The sequence below is a fragment of the Mustela erminea genome, chromosome X (genome assembly GCF_009829155.1).
Source record: "Mustela erminea isolate mMusErm1 chromosome X, mMusErm1.Pri, whole genome shotgun sequence".
Lineage (NCBI taxonomy): Eukaryota > Metazoa > Chordata > Mammalia > Carnivora > Mustelidae > Mustela > Mustela erminea.
In genome coordinates this window covers 42,958,436-42,973,321 of record NC_045635.1, presented here as the reverse complement: position 1 = coordinate 42,973,321, position 14,886 = coordinate 42,958,436, and the positions used below count along the sequence as shown (strand labels likewise).

At 42.5% G+C, this 14,886-nt stretch overlaps 1 protein-coding gene across 2 annotated transcripts in view; it reads right to left on the bottom strand.

The window, feature by feature from the left end:
* Positions 1-14,886, bottom strand: part of PAGE4 (PAGE family member 4) — a 153,374-nt gene that overhangs the window by 122,212 nt on the left and 16,276 nt on the right. Inside the window, exon 2 of one of the 2 annotated variants that reach the window (XM_032331261.1) lies at positions 5,575-5,705. The exons of the other annotated variant lie outside the window; for it this stretch is intronic. The gene's annotated coding sequence lies outside the window, so the exon portion shown is untranslated. The remainder of the gene's footprint in view (positions 1-5,574; positions 5,706-14,886) is intronic. 2 annotated transcript variants of the gene reach the window in all.

Sequence of the window (14,886 nt, the reverse complement as noted above, 5' to 3'; positions counted from 1 at the left end):
TCAGCCCAAATCACAAAATTTTGAACAACACTGAAGGAGAATAGAATATGCCACCCCAAAATCTGCAACTCTGGCATAAAAATTATTTTTTGGCTAAAGGCAATTGAGAATCAACAGATGTAGAAAGAAGTTCTCTCAGAGCTTCCATTATCTGACTCAAAGTAGAAACTTCTGGTAACTGAGGCTTCCATAAATTCCTGCTTCAGATTTATTCCCGAGAGAGACCCAGAGTAAATCTACCATAAATCCCCTCTCCAGGGAAGTTTCATGGCCATGAAGAAAAAGCAAAGACCACTTGCACCTGCATAAACAAACATCACAAACTTTCTTAGCTCCCATTTGTTCTCCTAAAACTTGTCTTTCCTAAGAAACCTATTTGTTCTTTTCATAAGAGCCTTTCCCCCTTCTCTTTTCTCTACTAAGTCAGGTATATAAGCCTCCCAATTCTAACCACCTTTCTGAGTTACTTATCACTGAGCACTTCTGCATGTATGTACACTGTGTGTGTTTAAAAAAAAAAAAAAGAACTGGTTGAGGCACGTGGGTGGCTCCATCGGTTAAGCATCTGGCTCTTCATTTCAGCTCAGGTCATGATTTCCGGGTTGTGAGATAGAGCCCTGTGTTGGGCTCCATGCTGGATTTTCTCTCTCCAGGGCACCCAGGTGGCTCAGTCAGTTAAGTGTCTGCCTTTGGCCCAGGTCATGATCCCAGGGTCCTGGGGTTCTTCAGGCTCCCTGTTCAGCAGGTAGTCTTCTTCTCCCTCTCCCTCTGTCCCTCCCCTATCCCCCTGTCTAAAAAATAAATTTTTTTTTAAAAACAGTGTTTTGTCTTGCTCATCTGTCTTTTGTCAGTTTAATTTGCAAGCCCCATGCACTGAACATAAAAGAGTACAGGAATAGTTTTTCCATCCCTGCAACACTTGAGTAATGGTTTATTAGTTTTATGTTTGGATTGTAGTTTTCCCCTACTAAAAGGCTAATATATATTGCCAAAACAAACAAACAAAAACCAGTAATAGATTTTGTTTTTCCACTTGTATAGTATATTCATTACTCTCCAGTGATAGGGAATCTCACTTTACAGGTGAAATACTTAAGAAATTGTGTAAGGTACATCCATTAAAATAAAAACTTCCTTAATCATATTGACCTATTAAATTTTGACAGAACTGAATGGACTGATGATCTTTTAAAACCAAAATCATCCCAATTTCCACAAAAGTTTAATTTCCCCTGACATAAAATCTAGCCATTAGTTCTAATGATAATGTGATCTTCGTCTCAAAACGCTTAGAAGCCCTCACATGAAATGATTCCAGAAGGACCCATGAGATTATGATGATTCCTCCTCTATCAGGCTCCACCTTATTAACACTTCCAGCTTATCAAATATTGTCAAAAACAACATCGTATGCTCAACAGGTGCAAGTGCATTCTCAAAGAGAATATTCCCAGATAAACCCTTATGATTTGTCTTTGGGTGACTAGGGTTGTTGGGAAGAGACACCAGTAAAACGACACCTTAGAGCTACACCAGAAAGGACCCTTTCAGGTCTTTTAACTGCAAATACTGCATTTTAAAATATTTCATTTATTCCTTTGAAAGAGAGAGAGAGCACATGCAGAGGGAGCAGCAGGCAGAGGGAGAGGGAGAAGCAGGGCTTCTTGATCCCAGGACCCAGGGTCATGACCTGAGCCGAAAGCAGACACTTAACAGACTGAGCCACCCAGGTGCCCTTAACTACACGTACTGCATTTAACCTCCAGGGTATGCACTCATGAGTACATGAAAGGCATTGTCAGTGATACCATAAAAAATACATTTGTTCCTCTTCGGTGTGCACTCTGGGATGTTCTTTTGGTGTAATCAGATGGATTTCCTATGCTTGCCATATTAAAATATGCCTATACTTTTTGAGTATACTCATTCAGCCTTTCCAGGCATTCAAAGCTGAACTTCCTTGTGCTCTCATTTTATTACTATTTTGACATATTCCCTTACCAGGAGTATCCAAGACATTATTTCACTGATTAGTGCAAGGATTTATGCTCTAGCTAGGAGTTCCTGAACTAGATCATGTTATCCATAATTTATATCAGACTCTGGCTCAAACAGCAAAGGAAATAGCGCAAGCATTAGAAGTATAATAGATGAGCATAAATTTATCAGATAGAAGTTTTATTTGCTCACCAGCCAAAGTTGAGTCTGGGCAATGGGCAACACATTTTATTGCACTCAATGAATACCTTAGAAGTGGAACAATCAATTAACTAAATAGCTGCTTGCTTAACCAATATTGATGAAATTAATCCTCATGAATTGCTCTCCAGGTTGGGCTTAGGCAAACGAAGAAATTGGACATACAGTGGATTTCAACATTTCTTATTGTTATGATGATCATCCTTAGGCTTTTTGCTCTCCTTAGCCACCTAACATCCAGGTTCTTTTTTTTTTTTTAAGATTTTATTTATTTAGGGGTGCCTGGGTGGCTCAGTGGGTTAAAGCCTCTGCCTTTGGCTCAGGTCATGATCCCAGGGTCCTGGGATCGAGCCCAGCATTGGGCTCCCTGCTCAGCAGGGAGCCTGCTTCCCTCCCACCTCTCTCTCTCCCTGCCTCTCTGCCTACTTGTGATCTCTGTCTGTCAAATAAATAAAATCTTTTTTTAAAAAAAGATTTTATTTATTTATTTGACAGAAAGACAGCAAGAGAGGAAACACAAGCAGGGGAGTGGGAAAGGGAGAAGCAGGTTTCCAGCCAAGCAGGGAGCCCGATGTGGGGCTCAATCCCAGGACCCTGGGATGATGACCCAAGCCAAAGGCAGACACTTAACAACTGAGCCACCCAGTCACCCCTAATGTCCAGGTTCTCAAATGCTGCTGCATAGCCATGATCCCAAAGTTAACTCATGATCAGCATCAGAAGGAACCCGCAACCCTCATGGTCAACCCGGCTGAGTGCTGAGTGACTGAGAGGTGTAGATGAAAAATTCTGGGAAAGTTGCTGGTATCTGGTTAGCAGAGCTGAGACAGAGAAGACAGTGACAGATGTAGCACAGACACAGCCTATCACACATTGCTGGGAATTAAATTCCCAAGGTCCCCTGGGTATCCATAAACATCTACACTGGTTCCCCATCCCCCCAGGACCCAGTCTGCTGCCCAAGGGCAGAACACCCCCAGTTGACCTTTTGCTGGTTGCCAGCTTACCCCACAAGAGGAAAACAATGTTCACCATTTCCAAATATGGCTGTGGTTTTCCTTCTTTCCTCTCTCATCTTTCTGCTAGATAAATCCATAGTTTGATAAAATCAATCTGTTACTCGTTTTTTGTGTTCAAGCAAATCAGTGCAATAATAATCAACAATATATCTTTGGGTCCTTCTTTTGTTACCAGGTGGATTGGGGAGATCCCCAGGCCCTGAAGCCTCTACCCAGCCCATCCCTGCACGTCACCAAAGGCTTTCTTATTGCAGGAAAGACCAGACATGGTGGTTGAGCAGCACAAGTGGGAAAAGCTTATTAAAGAGAGAGTACACTCTCAAGATGCGAGAGCAGGTGAGCTCCAGGGGAAAGCTGAGCTCCCTGGGGTTTTGAGTCTCTATCTTTCACTTACAGTTGTTCAAGAGGGGTGGAATATTTATTACTTGGGGATGGGATTTCTTGGGAGCCTGTTTCATACCTTTCCTCCTTTACTTGGTCAGGGTGTCTGGCTTTCTTTGTCATGGGCCTGTCTGGTTTGATCCAGCTCCTTATGGCTTTGTTTTTGGAATGCTGCCAGGGCAGGTCTCTAACTTTCCCAGAGCAGGCAAGACCATGTTCTCTGGCCTCCAGGCTTTCTGTTAAAACCTAACTAACTGGGGTGCCAGGTTAGCTCAGTTATTTGCGTGTCTGACTCTTGGTTTCAGGTCAGGTCAAGATCTCAGGGTCCTGAGATCGAGCCTCGCATCTGGCTCTGTGCTCAGTGTGAAGTCTGAGATTCTCTCCTTCTCCCTCTCCCTCCCAACCCCAATAAATAAATAAATAAAATTAGAGAGAGCACAAGACTGGGAGTGGGGAGGGGAAAACAGAGGGAGAGGAACAAGCAGACCCACACTCAGCAGGGGAGCCAAAGTGAGCAGCTTAACCAACTGTGAGCCACTCAGGTGCCCAACCAGGGGCTTTTATAACAAAACACCACTGTCTTTCCCTATCCCAAACCATCCCCCTCCCATACCATGCCCCATCCCATCTGGTTCCCTTCCCTTCATAGAGGCAACTAAGATTACTGGTGTCTTGTATCTCTTTCTAGAGGTATTCTAGATATGTACACACAAACACACCTTTACATAAAGTTTGCATAATACTCTGAATCTTGCTTATGTCACTTCACAATATACCTTGGAGATCTTTTTTTCACTGTCAGTCTAACAAATAAATACATAAATAAATAAAATCTTAAGAAAATGGTTGCTTACTCTAACACTTGGACACATGCTATTCTAACCTCTATGGGCCTCAGTTTCTTTATCTTGAAAAATGGGGATGTACACTATACACGTAGAGAAAATTAAGAAAGATCACAAAAGTGCCAGTGCCCAGCACTGCATTCTGCACATTTCCAGAAAAGCTGCCTTCCCAGGTGAAGTTGATGATGATGGTGTTCACATCAGGCACTCTAGAAGTGTTACAGGGTCACCTGGGTGGCTCAGTGGGTTAAGCGTCTGCCTCAGCTCAAGTCATGATCCCAGGATGGTGGCATCAAGCCCTGCACTGGGCTTCCTGCTCAATGGGGAGTCTGCTTCTCCCTCTGCCTACAGCTCCCCCTGCTTGTGCTCTTGCTCTCTCTCTGGCAAATTAAAAAAAAAAATCTTTTTTTTTTTTAAGACTCTTTTTTTTTCCTCTTAAGATTTTACTTATTTATTTGTCAGAGAGACACACCGAGAGAGAGAACACAAGCAGGGTAACCAGGAGAGGGAGAAGCAGGCTCCCTGTTGAGGAGGGACCCCCAACATGGGGCTCAATCCCAGGACCCTGAGATCATGACCCGAGCCCAAGGCAGACACATAATCACTCAGCCGCCCAGGCCCCCCAATAAATAAAATCTTTTTTTAAAAGTGTAACAGGTAGAAAGGAGCTTACATGAAATGCTTGGTGGAATCCTAATCAATCAATTAATCATTGTGTGTGTTAAGCTCACTGCTCTGGGAAAGATACAGAAAGACAAGATCCCTTCCTTTAAGGAAACAGTAAGGGTTGTGGAGATAAAATACACATATGAACCAATACTTCAAGAATATGACCATGATGGGGGGCACCTGGGTGGCTTGGTCGCTTAAGCGTCTGCCTTCCACTCGGGTCTTGATCCCAGGATCGTGGGATAGAGTCCTGCTTCTCCCTCTCCCTCTGCCACTCCCCCTGCTTGTGCTCTCTCCCTCTCTCTCTGTCAAGTAAGTAAATGAAACCTTTTAAAATAAAAACAATGAATATGGCCATGGTGGAGCTTAACGATATGAATAAACTGTGGGAAGGCAAAGAAGGGTGAGGGGTGCTCAATGCAGGAAGATTTAAAGGTGTGGAGGAACAGAGGCAGACTGACCTGGTCATCGGAAACCTGCATCTTAGCTCCTTCTGGTGCCCAGTCGAATTCCTCAGCATGATGTGTTACAGGTCAATAGCCTAGATTGAAACCTTGAGTGATAGAAGCACTTTGGGCCTCACTTTCCTCACCTGTAAAATAAGAATGACCAGACCTACATCAGAGTAGTGTGCTTTACTCATGATATTTGGTGAAGAGCACTTAGCAGATTTAAAGCAGGAAATTTATAGTAGCTGCTATCATTGCGATTTCAGTTTCCTATCATTGACATTGCCTTTTTTAAAAGATTTATTTATTTTTATTTTAGAGAGAGAGGAGAGAGAGGTTGGGGAGGCACAGAGGGAGGGAGAGAGAGAGAATCCCAAGCCGACCTCACCAAGCACAGAGCCCGACATGGGGCTAAATCCCACGACCCTGAGATCGACCTGAGCAGAGACCAAGAGTCAGACGTTTAGCCAACTGTGCCCCAGACATTTCCTTTCTATTCTTCATTCTCTCACATCCCCTCTTGCAACACCCACTTTGCTCCCCCTTTCATAAAAGTTCCTTGTTCTTCCTGGCTTCTCCTTTTGTTTACTCTGTTTGTACCCTAACTCCCTCCCCACCCCACCCCCAAACACACGCAGAACTCATCTGTCACTGCCTTGCTTAGCTTTCCGAGGTCTAGATTAAATCAGGACAGTATTTCCAGCATGTTTTTGCCTTTATATAATAGTACTCTTTGCGGACAGCACTATGTCCTAATGGCTTTTGTAGGCAGAAGCCTCTGATTGGCTTATGAGGCAAGCATACTACTTTAGTAGCCTTTCAGTTTCTTGAGGCCCGCCAGAACAAGGCGCTGAGTCGTCCAGCTAGATCCCCAAAGTCGGAAATTTGGTTTCTCTGGGATAAAGGCCAAGTAGCTCCCCCTGCCGTTCCTGAGTGCACTTGGCTTCTGCACTGTGTGGGTAGGGCCCTAAGAGGAACTGACCTAGGAATGAGAACCAGTCATCTAACAATCTGTGTCCATTGTGAGTCCTTCGGCATCTTGAACGTTTGTGGTGACTGAACCCCCTGACAAGAGTCATCCATAACTCCTGGATTTATGTGTTTGGCTGGGCAAGTGAGCACAGGTGCACCTGTGTAAGTATCAAGGCCCCCCCCGAATCTTGTACTGGGTGACTTCCAGCGTGTTTTTTAAGTTTTCAAAACCTGCGCTGACCAGGGCAGAGTCAGCTTTATCCTGGGCCCATGTAAGAGAGCTTCCATTGTGTGGGAATGTGTGGAGATTATTTTTTTAATAAAAGCCAAGTGTTCCCTGTGGACCAATTCCTTAATTTCACAGTGAAATAGTGCCTGTGCCAGGTTTGACTTATTGTTTCTTTAAACACCGCACCTACCTTCAGGTTTATTAGTCTCATTAAAGATATTCTGCTTCTCTTTTTCACACCCACCTCCTTAAAGGCAAAGAAGGGCTCAGTGGGGGGGGCGTCTGGCGCCCCCTGTAGAGTCCCCTTCCTCTCTGCGGAAGGGGCTGCCTTTCCACAGGGGGCATCAAAAAACAAGCCAACTATCCCCTTCCAGCTTTTGCTATGGAGATTATGAACGCGTATATGAAATCTAATAACTTCGGTTATGGTTTCCAGGTAGCAGTGGTGGTGAACGGCTTATCCTGCTGACAAACGTGCTTCATGAAGATCTGCCCTTACCCCGGGCACTGGAAAAGATAAACAGGATAATCCGAAAGACTCCTATGGAGTCACAGGAACCTGGAGCCATCTGGTTGGGACAAAAATAAATCCGTGAACCTCCAGGGACTTGGGCAACTGAAATGACATGACTCGCACAGAAGAGCATGGGGAGACCAGCAGCAGGGACCACGGAAGCCACTCTAACTAACACACATGGAGCAAAGGACTTCTAGAATAAAATGCCTTGTATTTTCTGGGACTAAAGCCCAGACAGTAACTTAAAAGTCTCCCAGCTTGATAGAGACAAATCAAAACATGAACTGATTGGAGGAGAAGCTCTTTTCTGGTACAGAAACACAACACAACACAACAGAAACTAGAAGTGTCATTTAATTGGCATTTAGCAAACCAGAGGGCTCAGCCAAGCAGAATTATTCGGCTGCCTTGTGTCAAGATGCTCCTCTCTGAGAATTCTGTGTGGAGTTACATTTTTACATATGCTTCGGGTTCTAGATTGAGCAAATCACAATTATGCAGTATTTGGGACATAGTCATACTAAAAATTGTTTGTTGTTTATCTGAAATTCAAATTTCACAGGGCATCCTATATTTTATCTGGCAGTCCCACTGTGACAATCAACGAAAACCACCCAAATAAGAACAACAACTAAAAAAAAAGCGATTTATTTAGAACTTGCTGTAGCAAGGGAGTCAGGCATCATCGATTACGGTTGGCAGAGATGCAAAGCAGGCAGCAGAGTGGGAAAGTTTGGTTTTTTTTTTAAAGATTTTATTTATTTATTTGTGAGAGAGAGAGAGCACACAGGCAGGCTGAGTGGCAGCAGAGGCAGAGGGAGAAGCAGGCTCCTCGCTGAGCAAGGAGCCCGATGTGGGACTCGATCTTAGGACTCTGGGATCATGACCTAAGCCGAAGGCAGCTGCTTAACCAACTGAGCCACCCAGGCGTCCCTAGGAAAGTTTTATAGTGAAAAAAAAAAAAAAAAAAAGGAAAGACGTCAGGTATGCCCTGTGGAAAGAAATGAAGACAAACCAAATGAGAAAAGCAAAGGCCATTTATTCTGAGCTTCTGAGAGCAAGGGTGTCATACACCATCACTTGCCTTTCAGCAGAGACTCAAAGGCAGACAGAGAAGGTAAAGCTTTCTAGTAAAAAAGAGAGAGAAGGCTTCAGGCGTGCCCTGATGGGAGGCCATTGGCATGGGGAAGCTGTAGGCAGATTAACTAGAAGCAGGGCTTCCTAGATGATTAGTTCGGGGTACATACTTCGCCTTCTCCCGTTGGTCCGAATTTAGAAGCCGGAGAATGAAGGAAGCTTGTCAGTTACTAATCAAGTCCTGGCCATTTAGGGCTGGTTGTTACAGAAGGTGTATGATTTATAGCAGGCTGGCTTCCTGTATTGTTTATTGTTGATAAGGGTCTGTTTTCCTGGGCAGGTTGCTGCAGGTTGTAGAGCCAAGTTCTTTTTTTTTTTTTAAGATTTTATTTATTTATTCATGAGACAGAGAGAGAAAGAGAGGTTGAGGGAGAAGCAGGCTCCCAGCAGAGTAGGGAGCCAGATGTGGGACTCAATCCCAGGACTCTAGGATCATGACCTGAGCCGAAGGCAGAGACACCCAGGTGTCCCCAAGTTCTATTTTTATATGTGGTCTGATCACTGCCCATTTGTATATGCTGTCTCTCGGTTCTGATGGGACGCTGTTGGTAGGAAAAGCTGGAAGTGGGCTGTGGGGTGCCTGGGTGGCACAGTCCGTTAAGCGTCTTACTCTTGGTTTCAGCTCAGGTCGTGATCTCAGGGTCCTGAGACAGAGTCCTGCCTTGGGCTCCATGTTCAGTGCAGAGGCTGCTTAGGACTCTCTCGTGCTCTGCCCCTCCCCCACCCCCAAATAAATTATTTTTTTATAAGCTGGAGCATGGCTACTAAGAAGCCGGATCTTATGTGATTGGTTTGGGAAGTAGATTTGGCTTTCCCTGTTGAGTACTGAGTTGAAAGCTGGAGCCAACAAGAGGGAAGCTGGCAGCTGTTGATGAATTTCTTTTTTTTTTTTAATTTTTTTTTTAAGATTTTATTTATTTATTTGACAGAGAAAGATCACAAGTAGGCAGAGAGGCAGGCAGAGAGAGAGGGGGGAAGCAGGCTCCCCACCGAGGGGAAAGCCCGATGCAGGACTCGATCCCAGGACCCTGAGATCATGACCTGAGCCGAAGGCAGTGGCTTAACCCACTGAGCCACCCAGGTGCCCCTGTTGATGAATTTCTGATGGTTTGGGGCAAACTGCAACAAAGGTTGTGGGTTGACCTGCCATGCAGGATGCAGGTAACCTGGCAAAGGACCTGAATAGACATTTCTCTAAAGAAGATCTACAAATGACCACGAAGCACATGAAGACATGCCCAGCTGTCCTTAGGAATCAGGGAAAATGCGTATCAAAACCACAGTGAGATACCACTTCACACCCACTAGGATGGCAATAATTTAAAGACAGACAGTAAGTGTTGACAGGCAGGGAAATGGGAACCTTCATACATTGCTGATGGGAGTATAAAATGGTGCAGCTGGGGTAGAAAACAGGTCAGCGGTTCCCCAAAAAGTTAAACATTGAACTGCCATATGACCCAGCATCCTGTTCTTTGGTATACACCCGAGAGAAATGAAAACATATGTCCACACAAAAGATTTGTACACAAATGTTCACAGCAGCATTATTTACAGTCACCAAAAATGGAAATCACCTAACTGTCCATCTGCTGATGAACAGATACACAAAATGTGGCGCACCAATACAACAGAATATTATTCAGCCATAGTAAAGCACTAATACTTGGTATAACATGGTCCAACCTTGAGAACATTATGCAAAGTGGAGGAAGCCAGGCAAAAAAGGCTACATTTTGTACAATGCCACTGAAATAAAATGGTCAACATAAGCAAATCCATAGAGACAGAAAAGAAGTTAGCAACGACCAGGGCCTGGGAGGAGGGAAGAATGGGCCAAATGACTGCTTATGGGTACAGGATTTCTTTGGGAGATGATGAAAATGTTCTAGAATTAGTTACTAGTGATGGTTGCACATTTTTGTGAATATACTAAAAAGCACACTGAATTATACAGTTTTAAAAATGCTATGATTCTCTTTAGAGGCACGTTTTGTAGTTACCTCTTGGGATGAGAGAGGCGTGTCTTCTAACTTTTGCAGCTTTCCTGAATGTATATCCTTCTGGACACCTGCATAGTATAGACCCTCTTTTGGTCTCTTGATTGTCTCGTCGTCTTCTTCAGACACACCTCCACTACTTTCTATCTTGGTACATGAGTCCATTAGTTATGACCACCAAATGCTGATGGAGGCCCAAAGAGAGGATGTGAGAAGGTACCAAGGGCCACTTTGTAAAATAAAATATTTTAAGTGATACTGTAAGAACCACAGAATATTCTCGATTTAGGAGTTAATGTTTTCTTCTTTCTTTCCCTTCTGCTTTTATCTCTCTATGGACTTGGAAAATATAAACTGCCATAGCCTCTTGTAGTTTTTTTTTTTAATTAAAGATTAAAAAAATTATTTGTTTGACACAGAGAGACACAGCGAGAGAGGGAACACAAGCAGGGGAAGTGGGAGAGGGAGAAGCGGGCTCCCCGCAAAGAGGCCAATGTGGGGCTTGATCCCAGGACCCTGTGATCATTATCCGAGCTGAAGGCAGACGCCAAACGACGGAGCCACCCAGGCTCCCCAGCCTCTTGTACTTTTAATCACATGAGGCAGACCTGCAAGGCCCTAAATTGCAGCTCTAATGCCCTTTTGCTCCCTCTGCTTCACCATCTACAAATATTTAGCCCGTCTTTAATTTCTCTCAAGCAGGGCCTTCCAAAAATGACTTATCCACCAATCTCTAATAAGTTGCTTGATTTTTTTAAAAAAAGATTCTATTTATTTATTTGGCAGACAGAGATCACAAGTAGGCAGAGAGGCAGGCAGAGAGAAAGGAGGAAAGCAGGCTCCCTGTTGAGCAGAAGGCCGGATGCGGGGCTTGACCTGAGCTGAAGGCAGAGGCTTTAACCCACTGAGCCACCCAGGCGCCCCAAGTTGCTTGATTTTAAGATAAGACCTTCATGGTTGGTTTTTTTTTTTTTTAAGATTTATTTATTTATTTATTTGACAGACAGAGATCACAAGTAGGCAGAGAGGCAGGTAGAGAGAGAGGGGTAAGCAGGCTCCCCGCTGAGCAGACAGCTCAATCCAAGAACCCTGGGACAATGACCGGAGCCGAAGGCAGAGGTTTTAACCCACTGAGCCACCCAGGCACCCGAGTTTCATGTTTTATCTTTCTCCCTACCACTAACATTTTACCAAAGGTCTAATATATAGAACATAATATATGTTCTAAACCAGCCATCCTCAACCCCAGATACATGTTCAGATAATCTGGGAAATGAGTTTTGAATGTTGATGCCTGAACCCCAGACCCAGCTTGATTGGTAATAAGGTGGGCCTGATAATTGGTATTTTTAAAAGTTCACCTAGACAATTCCAAGGGGCAGACAGGGTTAATGAAAACTGTATTTAAAAATAATTTATTATTTTTAAATTTAGATTTACTAAATATATTTTTATCAAGCAATATAGCTATAAAGTTCTAGTGATACTTTCTAAGGCTTTTAAAAATGCAATGTCTGGGGTCCCTGGGTGGCTCAGTGGGTTAAAACCTCTGCCTTCAGGGACGCCTGGGTGGCTCAGTTGTATTCTTTATCAAGTCAAGGAAATTTTTCTCTATTCCTAGTTTGATGAGTTTTCTTTTTTTTAACAATCATGGATGGGTTCTGGATTTTGTAGATGCTTTTTCTGCCTCAGTATCTCTTCTTAGTGAACTGCTTCTTTTACCATTATGTGATGTCCTTTGTTTCTAGTAATTATCTTTGCTCTGAAGTCTACTTTATTTTTTTAAAGATTTATTTATTTATTTATTTGACAGAGAGAGAGAGAGAGAGAGAGATCACAAACAGGCAGAGAGAGAGAGAGGAGAAGGCAGGCTCCCTGCCAAGCAGAGAGCCCAATGTGGGACTCGATCCCAGGACCCCGAGATCATGACCTGAGCCGAAGGCAAAGGCTTAACTCACTGAGCCACCCAGGCGCCCTGAAGTCTGCTTTAATATTAATACGGTCACTCCTGCTTTTTAAAAATTAATGTTTGCATTATATTCATATTTCTATCCTTTTACTTTTCACCTACCTATATGATTGTATTTGAAGTGGGTTTCTTTTCCTTTTTATTTTTTCAAAGACTTTATTTATTTATTTGACAGAGTGCAAGAGAGCACAAGCAGGAAGAGCAGCAGAGGGAGAGGGAGAGGCAGGCTCCCCACTGAGCAGGAAGCCCGATGCGGGGCTCGATCCCAGGACCCTGGAATCATGACCTGAGCCAAAGGCAGATGCTTAACCACCTGAGACACCCAGGTGTCCCTGAAGTGGGTTTCTTACAGACAGTATATGATTAGATTAATTTTTTAAATCTATGCTGCTAATATCTATTTTAATTGGTATAATTAAACTATTTATATTTAAGTTAATTATTGATATGTTAGGGTACACGTTTGCCATTTTATTATATTTACGTGGCCATACACTTGTTGCCCCCCAACTCTGGCCTTATTTTCATTCATATATAAATTTTTAAATTATCTGCTAGTCCCCCTACACACACACCTCTTGTAGCCCTAACTGATGTCTTTCCCACTGATAAACCCCAAAAATGTCTATAGCTCTCATTGCCAGACCAATAACACCTTTTGTATCCTCCAGTCTGTCACTTAAGTCTGAGCGAGCCAATGGATCATGATGCTATTTGAGGGTCGGGAATGGGACTAATATAATTATCTTATTCCCAAAAGAGCCCAGCCCCATGTTAGGACTCAATAATTGACTTCCAGAGTTAAATAAAAATTAAATTCCTTGATTCTACTGAGAAAATACTGCACTCTTCCAAAAAGAAGAATGGCCTCAGTTTATACTAATTTTATACCACATCTTTTTTATCCATTCATCTGTCGATGGACATCTGGGCTCTTCCCATAGTTTGGCTATTGTGGACATTGCTACTATAAACACTGGGGTGCAGGTGCCCCTTCGGATCACTGTATTTGTATCTTTGGGGTAAATACAGTGTAATTGCTGGGTCATAGGGTAGGTGTATTTTCAACTTTTTTAGGAACCTCCATACTGTTTTCCAGAGAGGCTGCACCAGCTTATGCAGATTTTTTTTAAATGAAGAAATAAAAGTATCCCTATTTGTAAAGCTCTGTATAAGTAATCCCAAGAAATCTACAAAACAAACAAACCTTCTAAAACCTCCTCCCAGAACTAATAAGTGAGTTTGGCAAGGTTTCAGAATACAAAGTCAGCACTCAAAAACCAATTGTATGTATGTATGTTTTATATATATATACATACATACAACAAACTTGTGAAAACCAAAATTTAAAACACAGTACCACTTACGTTTGTGTCAAAGAAAATGAAATACTTAGATATACAGTTGACCCTTGAACAATGCAGGGGCTGGGGTGCTGACCCCTGTGCAGCTGAAAATCTCTGTATAACTTTTGACTCCCCAAAAATGTAACTACTAATAACCTACCATTGACCAGAAGCCTTACAATAGCATAAACAGTCAATTAACACATATTTTGTGTATTATGTTATGTGTATCATATACTGTATTCTTACAACAAAGTTAGCTAGAGAAAAGAAAATGTTTTTAAGCAAACCATAAAAGGAAATACATTTACAATACTGTACTGTAAAATATCCAGATATAAATAGACCCATGCAGTTCAAACCCATGTTGTTCAAGACATAACTATAAGATCTACAAGTGTGTACAGGACCTGTATGCTGAAAATTACAAAATGCTGATGAAAGAAATCAAAGACCTAGATAAATGGAGAAATATGCCATGTTTATAGATTGAAAGATCCAAAATAATAAAGCTGCCAATTCTCTCCAAATCTATAGGTTTAATGTATTCCTTATCAAGGTGTTCTGTAGACACAGACAAGCTTATTCTAAAATTTATATGGAGGGGTGCCTGAAGTCAGTTAACTGTCTGTCTTCAGTTCAGGTCCTGATCCCGGGGTCCCAGGATGAAGCCCCGTGTAGTGTAGGGTTCCCTGCTCAGTGGGGAGTGTGCTTCTCCTTCTCCTTTTGCCCCTCCCCTACTCATGCTCTCTCTTCCTCTCTCAGATAATTAAATCTTAAAAGTAAAATAAAACAAAATAATATTTATATGGGAAGGCACAAACCTTAAGATAGCAATATTAAAATAAAATTTTAAATAAAACATACTTGATTTTTAATTTAAATTTAGTTTTAAGCTAATTTCAAAATATTTAATTAAAAATAAAATGATTTTTTAAAAAGAATAAGTTGGGAGGGATCACTCTACCTGATGAAGTGCTTACTACATAGCTATAGTAATCAAGGTAATTACTGTATTAACAGAGATACAGATATAATCAATGGAACAGAATCAAAAACCCATAAATAGACCCACACAAATAACACCCAACTGTTTTTTGACAAAGATGCAAAAACAATCCAAGGGAGGAACCATAGCCTTTTCTTTTCTTTTT